The sequence below is a fragment of the Euprymna scolopes genome, chromosome 17 (assembly GCF_053919585.1).
Source record: "Euprymna scolopes isolate OS-2025 chromosome 17, ASM5391958v1, whole genome shotgun sequence".
NCBI lineage: Eukaryota > Metazoa > Mollusca > Cephalopoda > Sepiida > Sepiolidae > Euprymna > Euprymna scolopes.
Genome location: NC_136498.1, coordinates 68,137,282 through 68,157,999, shown reverse-complemented (window position 1 = coordinate 68,157,999; position 20,718 = coordinate 68,137,282).

Here is a 20,718-nt window from a genome sequence, read left to right as displayed (position 1 = left end):
AGGAACTTGAGTTTTGGGCGAGGGAATTATTTCAATTAAAAGTTTTGCTTCAGTTTTTTTCCCCCTTTTTGTTATTTAAACACAATTGAAGAGTTTTGATATAGAATCAACTACACACAGTAACTATTTTTCATTATGTTATATATATATGATACTGTTTTATATAAGAGAAAGATCAATGCTCAAAGAGCATAATATTTTATTACCAATAACATTATTCATTAATTCAGTTGGACATTGATATCTGGTGTTTCTCAGAAACACTAAAATCTAGCCCATTGAGCTAAAGAATATTCATAGCCGTTCTTCAGCCGAGTCTGAAAAGTGGTCATTCAGCATGTTTGGTAATTGTATACTCTGTATATATTAGTTTTCTTCTTTTTTTTTTTTTTTTTTTTTTTTTTTTTTTTTTTTTTTTTCTACTAACCTCAACCAGGGATCAATTTTTGTTTTTAATGGTTTGACAAGTAAACTTTCTTTTTCCTGTCTATAAGAGAGGAAAAATGGATGGGAATTATTTTTACTAACAATGTACAAAGTAGTTGCCAATGTGTCATCAAATTATTAATTTTGATTTGAAGCCATCACCTATTTGTATGAAAATTATTTATACATACTATATATATATATATAGTATGTTATATATTCTACCCTTTTGTCGATGCTATTATTTTTTTTCAAATAATATAACAATTGATTATTTAATCCACAGGGCTAGATATAAGCAAACAATCCCAATACAAAAAAAATTTAATCTTACAAAATTCGAATCTGTGCCTCGAATCCTTGTAGTATTCTTTGCTTATATTCAGCTCCACAGACCCAATAATCTCTTGTAATATCCATAAAAAAAAAAAAATAGCATCAATAAAAAGGTAGCCTTGTACGTGACATATTGTATACTGTCTGAAATAAATTTCCAATATTAAAAACGTGTGGGCAGATGTTGTTTCCTTGATTGGATATGTAAGCAATCTGCTTCTATGTTTATCTGATTCTAATCTACAGCAGTAAATAATTGTATGCACAAAAACTAGATTGTTTAGATGAAAAAAAAAGACTACTTTTTTTTTTTTTTTTTTTTTTATTTACCTGTGTTGATTTTAGCTGTCCTCACTTGTTTCTTGTTAGCACTATTCTGACATCAGTTTTGTTCCTCACGACTAAAATGTGAATTGAGAACCATTTTGCATTATGTATTGGCGGCGGTTAATACTGCACTTTTGGAAATTACTTAGATAAGAATGTTTGCATCAACCGCATAATAATAATAATAATAATCTCCAAATGGATGAAAGCTGTTTACTTTCTATTATTGCATGCAAGATGCCTATATCTGATAAGTTATAAGATTTTCAGTTCTACCTTTTTCTCCTAATTTAAAAAAAAACAAAAAAAAAACGGATCTATTTTCTATTTGACTCCAAATTTAGGGAAAAAATATTTATGCTTTAGTTTCGGTTTATTTTCTCAGGATGTCATACTTAAGATTTCGATTATTTTTTTTTTTAATTACATTTTTGGAGAAAAAAGATTAAGAAAAATAGTTATTTACTTTTTGTTTTTAATTGTATTTTTTTTTTCATTTATCAAAATTGTTTTTAACTGATTTTAAATATATTTTTTAATAAAAGTGGAGAATGTTCTGTTTTCATTTGTTCTCTTCCTTAGTATTCGAATTCCTTTGGTATTCTTTGTCTTATAATACTAATGAAGAATTAATAGAATTTTAGTTAAACAATTAGAAATGATAATTTGAAGAAATATATTAATATAACCAGGAGCCCATGGAAATTCCATGATGCTTTCTTCATCAATCTATGGTTTACTATTAAGAATCCTTTTTAAATAATGTCTGCCAGTTTAATATTAAGAAAAAAATTAACTATTCCATAAAAAAAAGTATTATCTATATAATTATAAAACTGTGCAACGTCCAGCCATGCTTGCTAGAATCTTGTCTTAAAACAACGGTCAGGGGCTGACAAGTGAATTTATTTTATTTATATGGACATGGCTCAGAGGCTAAGAAATAAGGGTGGAGAGTTGTATGTTTTGATTTTGATTCTAGCTGATAGCACCTAAGTCATATATGTATTTTTTTTTTTTTGTTATTGTTTTGATCTCGTTACTATTTATATAAGGTTCAATATAATAATCGATAGACAATTGTCTATAATAATAAATATGTAATCCATATGAATTAAAATATATTCAAGCATATCTTACGACCGGGCAATGCCAGGCAGCCTGCTAGTTGTTAGCTGAATATTCAAATAAATAAAACAAATGTTACTTTTTGAAATGCATTTTTGTACTGTTTTTGTTGATAGGGCAACATAATTTGATTTTGGAACAGTTAGTTTTAAAATAGGTTTAGTTGGAAATATATTTTTTTTTGTTTTTTACCTCATCTTTACTGGTCCGATGATGATCTCAGTTTTTTAAATGTGTGTGAAAGGTGATAACGTTCATATGTATGAATGTGAAATGCCTTATAATATTATTATAGAGATTGCATTGCTTAATTGTATAAATAATTTATCAAATAAAAAATATCCACTTTGCTTACTAAGCATACATTTATTTATGCTTGCTAAGCAAAGTGGATATTTTTTTTATAGTTTCTGAAGAAATACATTTTGAATTATGCATTTCAATAGGTGCTAGTTTATATTGGTACTCTTTTAAACAAACGCATATCGGGTGAAAACATTATTACAGACTTTCATGTCGTGTTGAAATTAGTATAAATTCTAAAAATTATGAAAAATGATCCAGTAGAAAAATAATTACAAGTAAAAATGAAAATTTTCGAGTTTAGCGATTTGAGGTTTAACATATGTTCTTATAGTAGAGAGTTGCCACGATCTGGAGATGAGGTTAACTTCAATTGATAATTTCGACTAAATCTTTGATTTTTGTGTCCGTACCACCATTTTTAATCCAGGCATCTTGGACTGTATTTGTGACTGATTTTTTCTTTTTTTTTTTTTTTTTTTTTTTTTTTTTATTCAAAAATACTTCAAGGTAATTTACTGGATCATTTTTATAGATTCTTGGAATTTATACTAATTCCCAAGTGACATAAGTACGTAATGTGTTCAGCTGAAATGCGTAGAATATAAACAAGCACCCAACATTGTTTTTTGGGGTTTTTTTTTTTTTACAATTTCAACATGTTAAGTAAATCTGTAAACACTGGATGATTGTTGCAATAATAATGAAGCTGATTTATTTTACATGTAAAGGCTGTCAATATTTTTTTATGCTGCAAACTTTGAAGCCATCAACCAGTCAGGTTGAGAATTTTTCTGGGATGCTCGTAACTCATTCCTTTCGAAAACTGGTTATTGTCCAAAATTCCTCCACATTAAAAAAATAAATAAATAAAAATAAAGAAACATCTGTATGATGTACATACCTATGACAAAATGAAAATATCATATTCCAAAAGTCACATAAATCAATCAAGTTATTTTATTTTTAAATAAGAAAATCAAATTTTATGTGTATCCAAGAAGTGATTGTCTCGCCTGCCATTTTGAAAAAAATGTCAAACAAAGAAAACTCAAAAATAATTCATACTTTTCTAGATTTATGTTGTAATGTCTCTACAAATTCCCATTAATCATTTAAAAATGATTTTCTTTCTAAAGCTAAAACAACTTGATCAATTTATGTGATTTTTAGAATATGATTTTCGTTTTGTTACAAGTACATCATACAGATTTTTATTTTTTTTTGTTTTCTGATATAGGATGAATTCTAGACAAGAATCAAAATTGTCATTTTAATTTTCCGATGGCTGAAGTCATCTATGTGTGTTCTACTATAGATGTATTCCGATTCTGTTAACTGGAGCAATGCACCTTCCGACTGTTATGCAGGATGATCTTCGCAATGCTACCATATTCTCTCTTGAAATCTCTGCTATGGACGATCCTCACAGAAATTGCAACTAATCATAAAAGATAATGCATTTTTTTTTCCTTCAGTAAAATGTTAAGTTCCTTTGAAAAGATATCGAGCCCTTTTTGTGTGCAAGTTTTGTAGTTTGGAATCAGATCTGTTCCAACTAAGAGGTTAATTTTTTCATTTTATTGGGATATATATATATATATATATATATATATATATATATATATGCACTTGCTTGCCTGGCCGCACTGAAGCGTTGTGATAGAGCGAAATAGTTTCATCCAAAGTATTTCGTATATGTATACTATACACATTTTGAGTATAGTGTCCAGCCAAGTAGTAAGCTTAACAGTACTAATGTTTAATTTTAGAACAATTATAAGTTGATATTTTCTGATAAAAATAAGGGTTTGTATCAAGCAAAATTGGTCTATATTCCTAAAATTTACTTCTGTTTCTCCATAGCCAATACAATCGGAACATTAGTAATGATTTTTCGGATTTTACCAAAAAAAAAAAAAAGAAAAGAAAAAATCATATTTTACAGTAAAATAATCAACTTTTTTTCTTCAAAACACATTGCAAATACAATTCAGTCAACCACTTTTCAATCTTAGAGAGTCAAATTTATCTTTTTTTTTTATTTTATTTATTTATTTTTTCGGAGTCACACCACTTATCAAGACCCAAAGGTCACTCGAGATTAAGGGTTAATGAAGATAAGGTGGTAGTGTAGTAATCACGTTAATGATGTAAATTTGGTTCATCTATGTCATACACAGATTTTTTTGCTGTATTGTAACTTTTTAGTGGAGCTAGATTGGCAAGTTCCTCAAGCCAGGATTGAAACTCTTGTCTAGTAGTCAGTCAGTACTCCTCCTATCCATGCAGTACATGCACACATCATTGTATCAAAAATATTCAGTATTACAGCTTAAATTTTTTTATTTTTCACCTCAAGCAAGGCATATTTCCATTTAGAAATAAGGGACTGCAATTTAAAATCATGTCTCACGGGACTGTGGAAAGTTGAGCAGCTAGATGTCTGCCCAAATTACGTTTACACTTTGATGTATTAGTACATTCAGAAGTAGGAAACTGGGAGGGGATTCCAAAGTTTAGCAGTCAGAGGGAAGAAACTATGAGTAAAAGGCTTGCCAGCATCTTGGGACCTTAACGGTGAAAGGGTGGGATTTCGCTGCTTGTTGGGTTAGGAGTATGTATATCAAGAGGGTACAAGTGTTAGTTCATTAGAGAACATTCCATTAAAGTACTTGTAAATCGGATACAGGGATGCAACATTGCGGTGATGGAACAGAGGTTGGAGTTTGGCTGATAGTGCAAGACCTATTAGATTTAAAACATTTTTTTTTTGTACCCTGTCTGAGAGCAAGAGAGTAGTGGAAGATGCACCAGTCCAGATGTGGAAACAATATTCCATGTGTGGGCGAATTGTGGCTTTGTAAAGATATGGGAAACTTCCTGGTGCAAGTAATTTTCTAGCACAGTAGTGGAAGTAGCTTTGGCAATATCCTCAATGTATTTGTTCAAATTCATGTTGCTTGTGAATGTTAAACCAAGCAGTTTGAATGATGAAGTGTCAGGTATGATGTTATTTGTCATGGCAATCGGCAAATTAGTTTTTTTTTTTTGTAGTTGTTAAAGGAAAGAAGCTTAGTTTTAGTAGCATTGAATGTTATCATCCATTTATGTCCACGTAGCTGAATGTAATGTCTATCTTAAAATGAAATTTTAAAAGTCTGTATCACTTTGAAAATAATCTTGTAGTGCATATTTAGTTTTGGATAAATTGAAAAATGTTGCATGAAAAGCAATAAATAGATAACAGTTTTAAGAGATTCGATATATTCATATGCAAATACACTCATTCACATCTGGCCTGAAGTCGATTTCTTAAACCACTCGATTCCATAAAAAAAAAAAAACACTCCAAAACACAGGTATTTCTTCTTTGCATAATAAATTCACATGGTTTACTCAAATTATAAAACTATTCCTAAATGACTACAAGATTATTTATAGAATTTATTATACAAAGAAGAAATACTTGTGTTTTGGAGGATGCTTTTTTTAAGAAATCGACTTCAGGCCAGATGTGAATGAGTGTATTTGCATATGAATATATCGAATCTCTTAAAACTGTTATCCATTTATTGCTTTTCATGCAACATTTTTCATTTTATCTAAAACTAAATATGCATTTGAGAAAAGATGTTATTTGTTTTTGTTTTACGATACTTTTTGAATAAATTCAATTATTTATACGCAAGTGCATTTTTACCTAAATGCAAGTTTGGAATAATTTTCCCTTTGACCAATTGGTATCTCCAAATGGGGAGCGGCATATGTATTGTTAAAATATAATTATCCACTGACATGACGAAACACGTGTCAGTAGATAATTATTTTGATAAAAGAAATATATATATGACGACTTCATTTAATCACATAAATTAATATACGAAAGTATAAATTTATGTGTAAACTTTAAGTATTTACTTCAACAGTGCTCAATACGATGGTAGCTAGGTAATAAGTTATAAAATATATATGGCAATTAAGCTACACAGAATATTCCGCATTTGATCTACGCTAAGATTCAACAGGCTTATATACTAGCAGGCTGCCTGGTTGTAAAATATGCTTAAATATGATATTTTAATCTATACAGATTTGGTATTATAGAGCCAATCCTCTGTACCCAAATGATTTGAAATATTTTTAAAAAAATGATTTCTAGCTTTCAGCTAGAATAGAAACCAAAATATTTAGTGCTCTAGCCTTAGTTATTACTGTTTGTGCTATCAACAGATGAATGAGAAAACATTAAAAATTAATCAACTTTAACATATAAATGTATATTTACATGCATAGAAATAACAGGGTTAGTCTACTTACTCCTGCCAAGTTGAATTTTTTTTTTTTTTCAATTTTGACCCCTTAGCAGCTATTGTTACCAGCTAAAAACCAAATTGAATTTGTTCCATAGGTATAAATTCCTCCATATATCAAGTCTATAGACCAAAAAAATGAGAGAAGAATTTGGTAGACCATTCCGTACGCACCTACACACACATGTACATGTGTGTGCTCTAACTTTTTCATCCTAAATCATAATCCAATTATGCAGAATGTAGAAAATATGCGTAGAACTGAGCATAATAGTCAAATGAAACAATTAGAAATAATGAATAATTAAAGATCGCTTTTCAAAGGAATATGCAAATTAGTTAACCTCGGAAAATTAACTTTAATTAAGTCGCTTGCATATCTTTGAGTATATTAATAAGTTTGTTTGAATAATTTTTAAGTAAGAAAGATAGGCTTTTGATATCAACGTCAATGCAGAAAAATACTCAACTCTGCAAACATTTTTGTGAAATTAGTTAATCCAATTTTGTTTTCCTTCATCATGGCAAGAGGACTCTATTTGTGTGAGGTGTACGATTTATTCAAAGAAACGAGAAATAAAATAAAATGTGAGGATGACTGTGATGTTATGTACTCATATTTTGTCATGATGATGAATATAAATGAAAACATCACAGCTCATGTTTTTTGTCATTAGTTTTAATTAGTTTGTTTACATGCTCATTAACTTGTTCCATATATTAACGCCCTCTATTTTTGTCAGAAATTTTGATTTTGTTTATTCAAACTTCTTTATACATTTGTATTATTTTGATTCTTCAAACTACCGTTTTCACCTTGAGTGTTATTTTCGCAATGTTTTACTCAATGTAACCTGAACTTCTCGAAGTGTACCTGGCTAAACTTGGGAATCTGCACATAATTTCAAACAGAACCCTTTAACCTCCAGAAGAGTAACTTTATAACTGAATTTTACCAATTACTTTATCCACTATGCCCCTGGTCTTTTTATCTATCAAAATGAAAGTCGGATGTGTTTTATGCTTCTTTATTCTGGAAACAAAACTGTCTTGAAATGTTTCTTTAGTTGAATACATTTTAATCCCATATTATTTAGTTTTATCTATGTTTGTTTGAAATCCCAATTAGATGAATTAGTTATGCATTTATTTCTCGAATTTTGAAAAAATATTCCTTGTATGTTTAATGTTATGAAACCATTTTATGTTACATTAAAGATATGACAAAATTAGCAATAAGAATTAACTCAAACACTTGTTCACACTTATAAAACTATTCATACTCCTTGCTAGTAATATACAAGAGGAAAAGAACCTCTGCTACTGTGATCTGGTTAGTATTGTGGTACGAAGTTGCAGTAAAAGGAATAGCATGAGGGGAAGGTAATTTTTAGTAGACAGTATTCTTAATAATACTAATGAAAAAATTAAGTGAACGGATTGTGAATATTGGCACTTAAAAATCATTTTTAAATGGCTTCCCCTGGGGATTTTTATTTAAAATGTTTTTAATTTAAAAAAAGAAAATATAAATAAAACATTCTTAATTAGATTTACTTTTCAATATCATTGTTAATATCATTGTTAGTACTTGTATAAAACTGGCCTTCATCTGGACCAAACCTATGAGCATGCCAAAAATCTATTTCGAACCCCTCTGTAACTTGGGATTAATGCATGCGAAAAAAAGATTGCAAGTATATCAAATGTTAGCTAGTTTTGCTATCCTCTTGAAATACTTTCCAACTGCAGATGAATTTAAGTTCAAAAATTAAATCGAAGGAAAAGTACATTTAAAATTTAATTCTAATCATTTTTATTATGGATTTTTTTTTTTTTTTTTTTTTTTAAACTTATGTTTGTTTTCGAAATTTGCAGGCAGCATTGGAGATATTTTGTGCAAGGATGTACAGTCTGGATTACTTATATTGAACAATATGTGGAGATTTCACCATCCTATGTAAATTCTGGCCATGTTTTTAGCATGCATCATATTGTCAATATGTTTGATCCAAATGTTTGAGGATTTACTGATCCATAAACTCTTGGAAGCGACCACAATTGAATTATACTTGGAAGAATTTTCAGAAAAAAAACAATATAAATCATGTATAATTGAATAATAATAATAATAATAATAATAATAATAATAATAACCATTTATAACAGAAATTTATCAAATTTTGAAAGCTTGTAGATTTTCTGTATATAAATCTTTAAAAGGGGGGGGGCATATGTGCATCTTAGTTTTTGAGGATAAATTTTGTTTTGATTCTTGAAGACTTCGATTTGGAACAAGGGGAGATAATTTAAGAACTTTTTAATGAAAGTTATATTAAAATGTATGATTAAAAAAAAAAAATCACTTCATTTGACAAAATTAAAATTTTTTAGTAAATAAAACTTATTAAAATTTATAGTCGTGAACAGTCATTATTGGAAAATTTTAAGAACTTCTTGAATTATGTATTTATTTATTTATTTATTTGCAGACTGTTCTCATCTTCATAGTTGCTGTTGTTTCACCCCGTTTCGGCCAACTCATACTCTGGTCTTCTTCAGATGATTAACCATGACTGGATAGCAATGCTAAGTCTCCTAACTGTATCCTCAGTAATTACTGCCTTCCATAGTTGTTGTCTCACCAGGTTTTGGCCAACTAATCCTCTGGCCTGCTTTGGGTAGAATTGAAACCACTATCTTAAGACAATGCCCACCTGGAACCATAGAGATTCAACGCCTCTATCCACTGCACCATGTGCCCAAAGAAAATATATATATATATATATATATATATATCTTGGTCTCGTTCTGTTCTAAATGAAAGTTTTCAAAAATTAAAAATAAAAAAAAATTCTCAAAAACTAAAATGTACAAGTGCCAAAAAAAAAAAAAATCAATTCGCTGAGTGTAGAATTGTGGGATACTAGGTGAACCTTAATCTTTCTAAGATCAAGTAAGTGAAATTGTAGCCATTTAAAAACAACAAGCGACCAACCTATACATTATATTTAATGTAAATCTTTTTTTTTTTCTTCTTTCTATTAATTTTTTTTTATATTGTTACTTGAATAAAAATGGATATTTATGTTGATCTTAATAAATCTATGCTCTCACAAATATACAACTTGGAATATTAAGTGTGTGAAAAAAGAACAACCACTCATTTATTTAATTTTTTTTTTTTTTAAGAATTTGTACATATTTTTATGCTTTTTGTTGGAATGGGTAAATATTGAAATATTCGGTTCATGATGGCAAAAATCGGATTGTGTGTAGTTAATTATCTAAAACCTGGGTAATTTGAATGCAAAACACAAAAAGAAACTGATGTTTTACAACCAAATTGATCATGGTGATGTGACAACCTTTTTTTATAATGTTACATCATTAATTTGTGTATTTCATAAATTCTTATGTTATCTAATTTATTTTTAAATGTAAGTTTTGATTTGGGAGGGGGTATTGGAAATTTTTCAAGGGACAGTCCATTAAGTTGGGATAAATTATCCCCTTTTGTCTGAATTTTTCTCTTAACTGCACACATATACACGTTTTTTGTTTTTTTTCGTTTTTTTTTTTTTCATTCTCTCGTTTGTTTATTCTTTCTCTCTCCTTTGTTTAGCTCTCATTTTTTGTTCATTCTCTCTCTCTCATTTTTTGTTCATTCTCTCTCTCTCATTTTTTGTTCATTCTCTCTCTCTCTCTCATTTTTTGTTCATTCTCTCTCTCTCTCTCATTTTTTGTTCATTCTCTCTCTCTCTCTCATTTTTTGTTCATTTTCTCTCATTTTTTGTTCATTCTCTCTCTCTGTTTGTTTATTCTCTCGTCTGTTCATCCTCTTTCTAGATTTTATACTTCCAAAACAATGTTACATTTTTCTGCATTCTAAGATAATGTTTTCAAGCCACGTAATGTGGAGTTTTGAGCCCTTCTCCCAACCATTGATCATCACCCCAAGTGAAAACATGCTCTTGATTTTTGCATTAGTGATTTTTCGTTTTATTGGGAACAAGAAAATAAAACAAAATTTTTGACATTTCCAAATTTAGTGTTTGCAATGAAGAAAGAAGACTGAAACTACTTTTGTAATCTGATCAGCATGTCTTCATTTCTGTACAATATTTTATGAACTGTTTCGATCATCATTGGAAAGAAAACAATGAAAATGGTGATAACTACAATATTGATTTTATAACGACAAAAAGTCCTGGAACTCTATTTTATGTTTTTTTTTTTTTTTTTTCTTCAGTTTTTCAAAAATGCAACCATTCCAGCCATTATCAGTGCTCTCATAATTATAACAATAATTGTTTATATAATAAAGCAAGATAAGGTTTGAAACATGTCATTTCAGCGTTTATTTTTTATTTATTATTGTTATAAAATTCAACAAGTACTCTCCACCTCTTTGAATAGCCATTGCCGATGGTTTAGTGTTGTTGCAACAGTTGCATACTCTTGATTTCTTATTGGCTGTTACCAGTGATTGTCGCTAGGAATTGGGTGGTGCTAAACCTCTCCAATCTTTTTGTTACTATCAATATGTGATACTATCCTTCCTTTCTTGAAAGTGCAAGGAAAGTTTTTCTTCAAAACAAAAACGAAGAAATGAGTTAATCAGCAGAACAAAAGTATAGGAAGTAAAGTTAGTAGAAAGACAATGGAGGAGCGGCTTTACCAAGGCACACAAAGGTATTCGAAAATAGGACTGTTAATCAAGGTGTGGCGACAACTCGGACAAAAGACTGGACAATAGATCTCGATATATTTAGTTAGCTTACGGACAGTTTTCTGAGTAGGATTAAATTTTATAACGGTTTACGTTAAGTCTTGAGTTTGTGACTACTGGTGAGTCTTTAGTTTGCAGTAGTTGAAGGCAGGTTATGGCTCAGAGCTGATGGGGAGATTACAGACGATTAAGATATGGATATTAGCATTTAAAAGATCGTTTCTCGTGATGGTGACACATATGCACCCAGAGTTCAACTGATAGAATGTGTAGGAGTGTTTTATTTTTTGTTTCTCTTGCATTGTTTCATTTTTTTTTTTTTTTATTCCAAATGTGAAAGATGATTACACAACAGAATCGGAAAAGAAAATGAAGGAAACCACTGCCTTGGGGATCGGCGATTGTTGTAGAGAGGAAACACATGGTCTCACAAAAGCATACCATTATGTTGAGTCCTTTTGCAATCATGAAAACGGAACTTGGTATTGCAAAATAGTCAAGATAACTAATCTCCCATCATAAGACACCTAACACTCAGCTGAATCTGCAGACTCTTAATATCCAGTTGACTTACATCTTGGCAAAATTCAAACTTGGATGATTTGTGACACTATCAATGTTCCCCCCTCCCACACATCTAATTGTTGGAATGTAAAGGAGAAAGATGAAAAAAAACTATGACAGAAGAAAGGGGAAATGGGTTTATCAGCAGCACAGTGGAGAGGATGTTGTTCACCAGAGTAGACAAAGGAAGCTGAATGGAATTGTTAGGGTGTTGTGAACAGAAGGACCCGAGATATATTTAGAGTCAGTTTTAGGATTTGCAATAAGTTTTACAATGGTTGGGAATAGTTTACAGACAATTCGGAGTTTGCAACAATTGAGGACAATTGTGATTTTTTACTGTGGAAGCCAAATTGTGTCGTCACAAAAGCTTTGGGAGATTGAGATGAACTGATGAACTCGGCAGAAAAACTAAGATATTGACGTTCACACGTGGAGGGTAGTTTCCTGTGATGATATCACATGCATAACCAGAGCACAACTGACATTGCAGAATGTATTGGAGTTTGTGTTTTGTATTTTTATACTTGTGAATCTATATGTACCACCATCAGCGGCTGCCAGTATTTGTGTGTGGTGGGGGAAATGACATGGCCAGAAGAGAAGACGAAAGAGAAGGAATCCATGGCACACAATGTTAGGATTAGCATTGGTTATTGAGCAGATATCATGTGGGTCTTAGTTTGAGGCAGTTTTGGGTTCAATAACTTATAAAAATGTCTTCCTCTTTAAGATCGAGGGCATATTTCTCTTTTAAATTAAAACATATATAATACTATTTTTTCACTCCAAACAAGGCATATTATAACTTGGAATGTAAGGAGCTACAATTTTAAATTGTCTCTAGTGGCAGACTGTGGGGAGTTGAGCAGCAAGATTTCTGTTCACATTATATTTAGATTTTTTTTAGGTTAGTATAGTCAGGGAAGCAAGAAATAGGGAGGGAATTTCAAAATCTACAGTCTAAGTTAAAAACGATTAGAGTAGAAGGCAGTCAGACATCGACAATGAGGGGTGGGATTTTGCTGCTTGTCAGATTAGTTAGGAGTATGAACATCGAGGGGATACAAACCTAAAGTTAATAATGATTCTTGTCTATTGTTATGGTTGAGAGGTAATGGTTTAGAAATTTTTACCTCATCTAATCCACTAGGTAGGTTCTGCATTACATATCTCTAGCAATGTTGACTTAACATTTTTAAAGTTTAACTGGGGATTAAACTTACAAGACATTGTGTTGATAAATCAGATTGGCTCTTTAAGCACATGGTCAAGTTTAAACTCAAGACCACAAAAGGATCATTCTATGGATAGGGAAAAGTGCAGCCAACACTAGCAACATTGAAGCAGGCAATCAGACAGTTGACAAGGGAAGGTCCCATCGAACACTAATGTACCTGGAGAGATTATGGTGATATAAGAAAAAAGCTGAACTGCCCACCCAATCACAATCTACTGCAGGAAATCGAATGATCTTTGGTCGTCTCTGCAGCAGCCATCATCTGGACCTGAAATACTAGCCTGCCAAACTTAACCTAGTGGTACGCATTGAATGCTGAAAAAAGCAGGTTTAGGAAAGAAACTGTTGAATTCATCATGAATAAATGAATCCTCTCATTGAATGAAAACCTGTGGGACCTAGTGATATCACGAAGATCAGACACTAACTTCCACTTCTCACACTTAGTCAATGCATTCACCCCCCCCTTTTTAAATCAACTGTTAAAGTTGATTCAAAAAGGGGGGGGGGTGAATGCATTGACTAAGTGTGAGAAGTGGAAGTTAGTGTCTGATCTTCGTGATATCACTAGGTCCCACATATCCAATTAAGAAAACTACACCAGGATGTTCAATAACAATTCCAACAGGGAGATGACTGTGGCTCAGTGGTTAACGACGCAGACTGACAATCTAGGTGTGCCAAGTTCGAGTCCAGGTCATTCCACAAAAGCACTTTCACTTATGAATGTTGGAAACCTTTGCATTGGTCCCTCCCATAAGTATCCAATATCCATCTAGAAAATATTCTTCATAGAAAAATATTGGGGAAACGAATGCCAACAACAATAATCATGAATGATGCTATAATAGCACCAACAGAATATTACCAAATTGCATCAATTCCAGCAGATGGGAATTTGAGTGGCAATAAGCCTCCCTAATGTTATTGTTCCTATTTACAATGCCTCCCCACGGGACAGAGTTAGACACCAGGGTCGTTTTTTAACGTGGAGAAAAGGAACAAAAATAAAAATTGTCTCAGTCGTGAAGGATTTCTCCTCCACTGACAGAGAACAAGAAATTGAAGTGCAGCATCTGAAGAACAGATACTACACTTTGAGATATTAAATCTTTTTTAAAAAATACAGTCAAAATCAACGATGAACAAAAAACTTAGGCACATGGCCAACTCAAAAGGGGGGATTTTGGGGGTCGTTGGTCATCCTTGTCACTCCAGAACTAAACAAAGTCAAAAGTTTCTCCCAGCTAGTATCTTCTTTCACCATAATACCGCATTCACCCTTTCATATTGGGAGACGTCCTACTTAACTCCCAATTTTTAAAACATTTTTTATTGACGTGTAAAAACAAAAAAGATAACAATAAAATGGTACAATAATTCATTTGTGTCGAGGGCGGGGGAAGAAAAAACAAAAGGTGATTAGTAGGACCCTCCCAACCCCGTCTAGTTGATAGACTGCCCGTTCCACTAGGTTTGTAAAAGGAACCTCGCTTCTGCGGGTTAGTCTCTAGGTGGGGATGCCCTCTAGATGGGGGTGAATGGAGAAAAGAAATTTTTGTGGGTAAGGGATGGAGGTTAGTTTGTATTTCTTTTTCTCCAAGATGGGTAAAATTTAGAGGAAGGGGTGAAAACAAAAATTGCAGGTAAGAGGGGATGGGGATCTTGGAGGCTTCCTAATCAGGGAGGGATGGAACACACACTCAGCTAGCTGAGAGGCTACTTGTTTACTTTTACTTTACAGAACTGCGCGTTCCACACCTAGGCGGGGAACACGTATTCAAATTTGGCTCCTCTTCGTACACACAGACTTGCCACATGTATCCATCTTCTGTCAAATGCCGCGCGATGCAGCCTTCTTCTATCACATCTGATCTTCACCCGTAGTTGGTGTTTAAAGAAAGCGATCAGATCTTGATCAGAAAAAGACAACACCCCCCGGCAACCTTGCAGACGCGACGTCCAAATCACCATTCTCGCCATGGCCAGGATCGTAATGTAGACCATTTGTCTTTCCCGGTCCCACGGCGGCCTCACGTTGTCCACAATATTGGATACAGTAATTGGGCAAGGATGCTCAGGATCGATGCGAGCCGTCACTCCGCTGACATACGACCAGTACTGGCGGAGTTCGCGGCAATCGAAGAAAGCGTGATCCGTAGTTTCTACGGCCGTTGTCCCACAACGGGGACAATCAGGCGACTCCAAAAACCCGGAACTGCATTGTATGTTGTTGAGTGGAAGTGCATTTTGGGCCAATCGCCAGGTCAGAGAGAACTCCGAATTGTTCAGATGACTCGAACCTTGCGCCCAGCTCCACGCGGAGCGGATCTCACTCTGCTGCCACCCCAAATGCGCGCATAGCGGGTCGTCGGCGGCCCCCTTCACTAGATCCCTGTGGAGTTCCCTACGGGTAGCAGTCACAAGGTCACTGGACCTTGGTAGTCGTTTTAGCGCGGCTCGGCACTCTTTCATGTAGGCAGATTCTCCCCGCGGCCTGCGACGGCTCTCGATGGAAGGGTCGAGAACGAGGTCGGGGAAGGCGGCACTAACCACGGGGTGCCACGGTTGGTCATCCTGCATATTGTGGCTCAGGAAGGCCAGCCTCTCAGCATCTCGATGACACTTCAAGTCCGGCATTCCCAAGCCTCCCTCACACGGACGTTGAATACAGACCTGTCTGCTCACCCAGTGTCTTCCTCTGTCCCAAAGGAGCGAGGACAAGAGTTCGACAAGAGCTTTTAGGTGTTGTGCAGGCAGGGGAAGTACGGCCAGTCGGTAAAGGATGAGAGGAAAAACGTAAGTGGCGCACGCCTCGACTCTACCCTTTAAGGAAAGTTTCCTAGGAAGCCACGAATTGACTGCAGCCTCCACCTTTGACCGTACCTCCAACCAATTCTTGTCAAGCTGGAGACCCGGTCCGAACCACGCGCCGAGGATCTGGACCGGGCCATCTGTCCAGCTGAAGGGCGCCGGGAGGTTTGCATTGCCACTCCATGCGCCCAACCGCAGTCCTACCGGCTTGTTGCGGTTTATCTTGGCCCCCGTGATTCTTTCGTACTGTGTGAGTGCCTCCGACACGACCTCAATGTCTCTGAAGCCCGACACAAAGACCGTGACATCATCGGCGAACGCGGATACCTTGGCAGCTGAGCCTCCAGGCAGAGCCATTCCGCGCAGGGCCGAATTTGCCTCCCCATGTCTCAGCTTGCGGAGAAGAGGCTCCAAAGCCAGGACATAAAGCAGGGGCGACAGCGGACAACCCTGACGAACCGACCGAGAGATAACAAAGGGCTTCGAGCGCTTTCCGTTGACTTGCACGACAGCCATGGGCTGTCGATACATTACGGAGATCCACTTGCAAAAGTCCGGTTTAAAACCGGCGGCCTCTAAGACAGATGCCAGGAAACGATGGTCGACCCTATCGAAACCTTTGGACTGATCTAAGTTGATCAGCGCGGCTTCCGTGTCGTCATCTATTCCCCCCTCTAGGATCGTGCGGATCAGGTGCAAGTTGTTCTGAATCGATCTCCCCTTCACAGCGTAGTTCTGTTCCGGTTCAACCAAACAACCTGCAGCCGATTCGACAGGACCTTGGCCAAAATCTTACAACTCTGTGTTTAGCAGAGTTATGGGCCTGTAGTCGTCTAACTCTTCCCCTCCATGCCCGTCACCTTTCTTCAGCAATGTGATCACTCCCTTGGTCACCTGCCCTGGGATGGATCCCTGAGCAAACCAATGGTTGAACATATCCGTCAGAAGAGGCAGAAACATGGGCGACAGCCTCAAGTACAGTTCGCATGGCAGACCATCAAGTCCTGGCGATTTGTCACAGCTGACCTGCTTCAGCGCAATAAAGACCTCCCGCTCCGTCACCCGGCCCTCGCAACTAGCCGCCTCGAGGCGGGGAGAGTCGGTCAAATAGTCGCTAAACTCAAGGACCGGAAGATCGGGCTGCTGCGTAAAACGCTCCTCGAAATGTTCTCGAAACCCCTCGCAGATCTCCCGAGTCGATCCCAGGGTGCGTCCATCCGGATGTTTGACTTTCGCAATGTATTTGTCCGAGGCACGCCTAGAAACCTCAAGGCGCACGTCTGCATCAGAATTGACTGCTTTGTTGCCTATCTTTCTAAGCCTAGCTCTAACTACTTGGCCTTCGTAACGCTCGCTAGTCTCACGTAGAAGGTCCTGCTTAGCTAGTTCCTGACTAACCCTATCACCCTCCCCCGTAGCCTGGGCTAGTTTCTGCTCTAGCTGCTTCTTCGTCTTGGCCTTATCTAGTGCGAGGCGCTGGGCATACTTGACGGAGAAGCTTCTGATCTTGGCTTTCAGACCTAACCACCACTTACTCCCGGTAACCGCCCCCACTAGTGCCTTTTTAATCAATTCTTTTAACTGATCTTGGAAGTCTTGTATCTCCAGAAGGGAGGTGTTTAACTTCCAGTACCCCGCTAACTTAAGCCTATTTCCTAGCTTCAGCCAGGCCATAACTAATTTATGGTCCGTCTGGCCTAGCCAAGTGAATGTGGGACAGGATAGGAAGTCTACTTCGCCTCTCCTAACTAACATCCTGTCCAAATAGGTATTTGGATAGGAGGAAACGCTATTGGTCCACGTCCACATTTCCCGCCCTGGATGCTCGACCCGAAACCTGTCGACCAGTCTGCATCTAGCCATCAGATCAGCCAGGCTGGACTCGCACCTCTCCGACCCTCTAGCTCCGCCTCCTACCTTATCTATGTCGGGGTCTAAGATGGCATTCCAATCCCCCATTAGCACTACCCGCTTCTGACAATCTACAAACGCGTCAAGCTGACTGAAGAATGAGACCCTCTCACGAGCGGTGCTGGGCGCATGAACCGCAATCACCCGAAACACAGAATCTTTTACGGCAACATCTGTCACGACCAGCCTGCCCTCCGCATCCCTATGGACAACGTCGACCGTCGCGGAAACAGTACGTTTAACTAGCAAGGATACTCCCTTCCCCCGCGGGCTGCCATATGCTGAGAAAACCTCAAAGTCTCGGGCCAGCACCTGACAGTCCACAGAGGAAACGAAATGCGTCTCCTGAATCACAACATCCACTCCCAGAGATAAGAGGTCGTGCCGGAGGCGAGCCGCCCGGCCCGATGATCTCAAGCCCCTCGCATTCAGACTAGCCAAATTCAAAGCCATGGTACCTACCTAAAAGTGTGTTACACTCAGCTCCGAAGTCAGTCGGGGAAAGGACACCGACATTGTGTGCAATGCTCAAGGTGGTCAGGTTTTTCATGTCCTGACCTTCTCTCACAATGCCGCCGACATCCAAAGGGTAAGTCAATTTAAGGGCCCTATAGAGTGACAGATGGACCAACACTGGGACTCTTCCCTTGCATTGTTTTGCAAGTTCCTCAAGGGAAGGGTCATTTTTCCTAATTAGTTCAATTCCCGGACCAGCCCCTTCAGCGGCCTCTAGCATTGTCCACACGTTGGTTTTGCAGGCCTCAGGAAGCCTGACGAAAGTTGTTAGCCGTGGGGCGTCCGGGAAATTAGAGGGGACATTAACGTCTTTTCCCCCTATCTGTTGGCAGTCCAGCAGAGGTTTTAAATTTTTTTTCTGCCAGTGTGGTAAGCCCATTGCCACAGACAGGGGGTCTACAAAACAAAGTTCCTATCTTGTTTCGAGAGCGAGAGTACCTGTTGGAGTGAGTCCGTAAGTGGGAGAATCTGAAGGGTCTCTCCCCCTCCCGGGTTCATTCTTTTCTTTCTGGGATGGCGGCTCAATTTGCATTGGTGTGGGGACGAGTGTCTGTGTGGTGTCTGGTGTTGGTGCGGTGTCTGGTGTTTGTGCGGTGTCTGGTGTTTGTGCGGTGTCTGGTGTTGGTGTGGTGTCTGGTGTTGGTGTTGGTGTAGTGTCTGGTGTTGGTGCGGTGTCTGGTGTTGGTGCGGTGTCTGGTGTTGGTGCAGTGTCTGGTGTTGGTGCAGTGTCTGGTGTTGGTGCAGTGTCTGGTGTTGGTGCGGTGTCTGATATTGGTGTAAGTGCGGTGTCTAGTGTTGGTGCAGTATGTGGTATGGGGGTGGAAGTGGGTTGTGTTGTTGTTAGAGGTGGTGTATGCTCACAGGGAGTGGGGGCTGCCTTTTCTTCCCCTTTCCTTTTTTTGCTTTTCTTTTTTATTTTTTTGAATGAACCGGGGAGTGGTGAGGTTGAGTTCCTCTCCCTCTCGCAAGCAGATTCATCCTCAGAAGAGCAGTGTTTTCTTCGCTTGGTCCCCGTCTCAATTGGTGTGGGGACCGTTGGTTGTTGCTGTTCCTCTAATTGCTGTTTCTCTGGTTGATGCTGTTGCTGTTCTGGTTGCTGCAGTCGTTTTTGTTGCTGCTGCTCCTGTTCTGGCTGTTGCTGCTGCTGCTTTGGCTGCTGCTGTTTTTGTTGTTGCCGCTGTGTTCGTGGCATTGGTTGTGGAATTGGCCGCGGCAGCTGATGTTGTTGCTGCGGCTGGTTAAACGGCTGGTTTGGCTGCTGCTGCTGTGTCTGCTGCCATGGCTGTTGCTGCGGCTGTTGTGGAGGCTGCTGTTGTTGTTGCTGCCTCGGTTGTTGGGTTGGTGGTGGGAGGGTGGCAGATGGGATTGTGGGCTTCCGTTTCCGCCTCATTACCGTGATCCATTCCTCCCCCTTGGCCTCTTGCGTAGTTTTGGGTTTCCTCGGTGCTGGGGTTGGTGCTCCGGTTGCAGGAATTGTGACAGCCTGTTTGGACACTGGTGCTGTCTCAGAGGTTGGGACCGCCTTTAGTGTCACTTGAGTAGGAGTTGACCTTTGAGGGCAGCTCTTGGCCATGTGACCCTGTTTTTGGCAGAACCAGCAGTGCGGACGACGCCCCTCCACCACTACTGTCATAGTTGCCTCCTTAAATGTCAGCTGTGCTGGTATCGCCTGGAAGCCTTCTTTCTTTAGCCTCATGGCCACAGTGTAGCTGCCCAAGTGCATGCCGGTTTTCGACCGCACTGGGGTTATTTTTTCCACCTCGCCGAACTGTGTGGAGAAGGATCCCAGGATTTCTGCTGATATTTGCATAGGTACATTGAATACCTGCACCCGAGTCCTTGTCCTGCCCTGGTATTCGGGCTTTAGTTTTATTCTCCCATACTTAATTTCCTGTAGGGAGAGTCTCTCCGCATCTTCCTTGGTGGGTAGGAGGATGTCCCACATGGCGTAGCTCCTCTGGTACAGGTATAATACCGGGATGTTTAGCTTGTGTAGGAGCCCCGCCATGTCTTCCTTTTTCATCCCTAGGAGGCGGTTTTCCGGCATATCCGAGATGATGAAGGAGAGGACTCTGTCTTCGATTGCCTCCCAAGCGCCTGGCACTGGT